Raw genomic sequence first — 5,785 nt, 5'->3', positions numbered from 1 at the left:
CGGCCATCTTTAATATTTCATAGGTTCAGGATTCAGTGCCATGAATATTAAACATGATAGGAATGTGGAATTATTAACATGGCTGGTATAAATTTTTATTACAATACAAGTAGACATTCCACCAAAGCTTAACAAGAGTTCATAGCAAAGAGTTCCTCTCAGGTCTAAACATAGTAAATCAATATTTTTAAAGGCATTAAATGTGTCCAGATTATATACTAGTCAACTTTATTTTGCTTATTGCCCTTTGAGGAACCAAGAAGAATGAATAGGTTGCTTGTAGCTCTCTCAGTCCCCTGGAAAAGCTGAATGTGTTACAGCTCTTACAAGGGAAGGAAAGAAGTGTGGAAGCCTATGTGAATGTGTGGGGGAGGGGTAGTCAAGGTCTCACTACCTCTGAAATGCCAGTGTCAGTGGCAGAGACAACAGGAGCAGCAGAGATGGCAGTGGCCAGAGCAGCTGACATGTCGGGCAGGTCCAAGGTCCAGTGATGAATGCTTTGGGAGAGAGAACTCTTCCTCCCATGCGACAGCTCAGTAAAAGTGCCACTCTCAGAGCATTGTCTGTGAAATAACTTGTACACTTTATTCCATATGAACAGAGACTTTCTAAGAATTGGGGAGTAGGTGGTGAAGGAAGGATAGATGTTTCCTATTGTCTCAGTTTGAGATATTTGCATGGAAAAGGACTCCAGGGGTTTTCAGTCCCTGACTGAATTGTCATGGTCATCTCAGTAGGGTGTCATCATTTCTCATTTACTATTAAGGACACATCAATCAAAATTGGAAAGAAAAAAGCTATGGCAGCAATAGTTGAGGATTACTTAATGAAATTTTGAAATTTGAACTTAAACACATGTGTCTTGTTTCAGTCAGTTATCTAAACTATAGATTTGTTTTATAATAAAAGGATAGTTCTTTTAATTTCTATGTCGTAAGAAAAAGATACCCTCAGTCCACATTAGATAGATAGATAGATAGATAGATAGATAGATAGATAGATAGATAGATAGATAGATAGATAGGCAGGCAGGCAGGCAGGCAGGCAGACAGACAGATAGATAGATGATAACAGACCCTGGATAATGACTGAGGTCTAGGCCCAGAAGAAATAGGCAAAAAACAACTAAAAGCACTACAGTTTATGATATGCACGCTCATAGATATGAGAAAGATAAAAGTCAAGAATTAATTTAAAAAATTTTTGCCTTATATTTTGTCTTTAAATGAACCCAAACCCACATGCTCAAGCTGAAATCTCCAACACTTTTACATCAGTCTCAGGACACATTTTTTGTATGTTTTAAAATCTGGCAATACTGAGATCCCCATATCTTCATTTTTCAAGCGTACATTTAATTTTATTTTTAATCATATCATGTGTATTTAAATTTTGTTTTAGAGACCAGCCTATTTTTCTTTGTTTTTTTTTTTTTAGCTTCATCTTAAACTTCAGTATAATTTGGATTCTCTGTAATACATTATCGCAAAATGGATTGCATTAATTGCATAGCACTTAATATTTCTGATTATATTTTTGATATGCACCATGGTTGAAATGTTTACTCTCAATTAACTTAAACTCCAGATAATTCCCAGGAGTATTGTGTTTATCACCACATGGCCTTTAAGTGTCTTAATCAGTGTTCCATTGCTGTGAAGAGACACCATGACATGGTACCTCTTATAAAGGGAAACCTTTCATTGGGAGGTTTCAACCATTACTGATATGGTGGGAGGCTTGATGGCACCAAGCATGGTACCAGGGGATACCTGGGAGTTCTACACCCAAATCTTCAGGCGGCAGGAAGAGAAAGCAAATTGGGCCAGACTTGAGCTTCTGAGACATGAAAGCCCACCCTTGTGACACACTTCTTCCAACAATGCGATACTCACTACAACAAGCCCTGCCACTGCAATAATGTCACTCCATATGGGCGCCATTTTCTTTCAAACCATCACATTAAATAACGAATGTATGTTACAAAGGCAACACACAGTGACTACTCAGTAAGCGATGTCAAGGTCTTAAATGGCTTCAGAGCGCGTAGTTTCCAGAATTCCTAGTACAGTCTTGTCAATGTTAGGTTTAATATGTGAAAATTGGTTAAAAGTTATAGAGCAACAACTTTATCGAGGTAAAGGTTAATTCCAAATGCCACAATATTGTCTCAACTTCCAGTTACATACAATTAGATTGATCTAGATACTATATCAATTTATTGAAATACTAAAGAGTTCAGCTTTTTAAATAATTTGTCTGTTGATTAATTCTAGGACTATCATTTCCAAAGTATCTTATATAGTACCTCAGTTAGGCACGTTTGTTAAGCTGAAAAAAATTTCATTTGAAAAATATCATATTTTTATCACAAGATCTGCACAAATGCTTAAACATGAGAAGGACGGGAATGAAATTAAGAATATGGGGTTAGATTAATATGTCTATTGAGTGTTTGATAAAATTAAAATAAGTACACTTGTATTTCACTTCTTCCTTGGGAAATGATTTTTGTATAATTAAGATGATATTCTGGTTTTAAAAAAAGCAGCAGGGGTGGGGCAGGAATTCTGATTGACAAGCTCAGAATTTCTCTAAAGTGCCCCTCCTTTAAGAACATCATAGCAGATGGAATATTCCTGGATGATGGGGGCTATCAGTTACACATCTATTGTCGCTCAATTTTTAAGTTGATGTTCTACATTTTTATTCTAATATTACCCTAATAGAAAACCACAAAGAATGATATGTTGAAGAATAATGATCTATTATTCCTTCACACTGAGCATAATGGATCAGGTTTAAATGAAAAAAGACAATTAGTAGACTACATTTTGACACATTTTATTCAAAATTGAGTGCCTCCACATATCTGCATCGCTAATAGCATTTCTAAGGAATAAATGTCTCATTTGAAGGTCAAAATAAAAGATAAAAGAAAGCCGTGCTCATTAACATCCTGAACATTTCTAGCAGTGATTTAATTAAAGATCACGGAATAAGTTGTATGGTGTTCCTGAAAAATCTACTTCTACAAAACTCAGTTTGCATTTTTATCTCTCCTTATTACCTGAAAATGTAATTCACTGAGTACTAAATTTTTCACAGGTAAAGGATGTTGAATGCACAAATGAGCAAATGACATATAACACTAAAAGCTGAATTTGTAAGACACATATGAATAGATGAGGGAAAGGTAGTGGATACATCAATAGAGAAACTTTATATTCATACCAAGAATCAGTGCAAAAAGTAGAAGAATTAAATTTGAATATCTATCCCAAAATATAACATTTGATAATACAGATTAATTAGATTATTTTAACTAACCAGAATAAATCAATTATGATGGACCTTATGGAAATCTGTATCTGAAGAGGAATAAGACTTACTTTATTTTCCACATCACGTAAGTAAACATTGCATGTAATTACATAGTAATCAGGTTTCTCTTGCTCACAACAGTAATGATTCTTTCCAAATATAATTATTAAATATTATTTAGAAAATACAGGCAGATTCAGTGCTAGACGAGCTTGCACGAGCATGTCCTTAGTTTCTACTTTGAGGAAATAACACCTAGTAATTTTCTTGGTGTGTGGGATGAGTTTTCTGGGACTTTTGGTTTTTTTTTTTCTCCCTGAAAATAGAGGAGGTTGTAGATAATGTGGAAAATACAAGCAGAGAAGGAACACCAAACATAGTTTGATACTTTCAAAAATGCCTCACTCTCTTGCTAACTAGGAACAAGGAGAGGACCTCTCAGTGCATTCAGGTAATGGGTGAAATGTCTCTTCATTTTGAATTGTGATTTTGTGAGCAAATGTACTTCTTCTACCTTCTAACCTTGTTCATATGTGCTGAAGAGAATAGCATAGCCTTTATCTACCATGGCAAATGTTCTACAAAGGAAAACTGTATTTTCTAAATAATATTTAATAATTATATGTGGAATTAACAGAGACTTGAAGAGTTACTGTATTCTTCCCACATGCAGAAAGTGAGGACTGCCTGTTCATCTAAACATTTGTTCTAAACACTTTTGATATGAAAAATACTTACTTTAGCATATTTTCTGTCTTAGAAAATGGATTTTTTTAATTGCACTGCATTTACAAACCAGGTTAACAAATCTATGCACAAATTTGCCTAGGAACAAGAGGCACTTCCTATTTTGACTAAGCTCTAGGAAAAAATAATTTTAATAAGGAAAATATTTAGAATTAAGTATCAAGTTAAAATTATCTTGGAGAAGTTTTACACAAAAGTTTATCTCTGGTTTTTGTCAAGCCTTTAGGTCAGAAAAAGTCAATATTTTCATTTCCATATTATAAAAAAAATCATGGAAATGCACAACCACAACAGGCGTCCGCAGACTGAATAGCAGTGTGCCCCTTTGTAATGCATTGATTGGTTTTTCAGACTGATATTCAAGTGTTTTAGGATCATATGAGTTATTGAGATTACAGGTGTTTATCAGGATATACGGTTTATATTGCAGTGTTCGAAACAGAATTCAGAGTTTGAAGCAGAGTCAGCAAAAATCTCTACTAGCTGAGCTACATCCTCTTCCCAATCCTGGCTGATTCTTTTCTTTACTTTTCTCTTTTCTTTTTTTATTAGATATATTTCTTTACTTACATTTCAAATGTTATTTCCTCTCCCGGTTTCCTGTCCATAAGCCCCCATACCCTCCCACTCCCCCATACAGGTATTTCTCCCAACCATCCCCCCTCCAAATTCCCCTGCACTGGCAGTCCAACCTTGGCCGGACCAAGGGCTTCCCTTTCAACTGGTGCCCCAACAAGGCTATTCTCTGCTACATACGCAGTTGGAGCCCTGGGTCAGTCCATGCAGAGTCTTTCCATAGTGGTGTAGTCCCTGGAAGCTGTGGTTGGTTGGCATTGTTGTTCTTATAGGTTGGCAAGCTCTTTCAACTCTTTCAATTCCACCCAAGGGGTTCTCAGTTCGGTGGTTTGCTGCTAGCATTGACCTCTGTATTGGACATGTTCTGGATGTGTCTCTCAGGAGAGATCTATGTCCGGTCCCTTTCAGCATGCATTTTTTAGCTTCATCAATCTTATCTAGTTTTGGTGGCTGTATGTATATGGGCCACATGTAAGGGCAGGTTCGGTATGGCCGTTCCTTGAGTTGCTGCTCTAAACTTTGCTTCCATATCACTTCCTATGGATATTTTTCCCCTTTTAAGAAGGAGTGGGAGCATCCACATTTCAGATATCCTTCTTCTTGAGCTTCCTGTGGTCTATGGATTGCATCTTGGGTATTCCAGATTTTGGGCTAATATCCATTTATCAATGAGTACATGCCAAGTGCTTTTCTGTGATTGGGTTACCTCACTTAGGATGATATTTTCTTGTTCCTTCCATTCGCCTATGAATTTTTTGAAGTCATTGTTTTTGATAGCTGAGTAATATTCCATTGTGTAGATGTACCACATTATTTGAATCCATTCCTCTGTTAAAGGGCATCTGGGTTCTTTCCAGCTTCTGGCTATTATAAATAAGGCTGCTATGAACATAGTGGAGGATGTGTCTTTGTTGTATGTTGGAGCATCTTTTGGGTATATGCTCAGGAGAGGTATATCTGGGTCCTCGGGTAGTGGACTGTCCAATTTTCTGAGGAACCTCCAGACTGATTTCCAAAGTGGTTGTACCAGTTTGCAATCCCACCAACAATGGAGGTGTTTATTTTCATTTATGACAGAAGGAGTAGTATTGGCTTGACTTGGAAAACTGTTAAGTGAATTTGTCTGATTCTGGCTAGT

The sequence above is a fragment of the Rattus norvegicus genome, chromosome 15 (genome assembly GCF_021556685.1).
Source record: "Rattus norvegicus strain SHRSP/BbbUtx chromosome 15, alternate assembly SHRSP_T2T, whole genome shotgun sequence".
Taxonomy (NCBI): domain Eukaryota; kingdom Metazoa; phylum Chordata; class Mammalia; order Rodentia; family Muridae; genus Rattus; species Rattus norvegicus.
Note: the sequence above shows the minus strand (reverse complement) of the source record.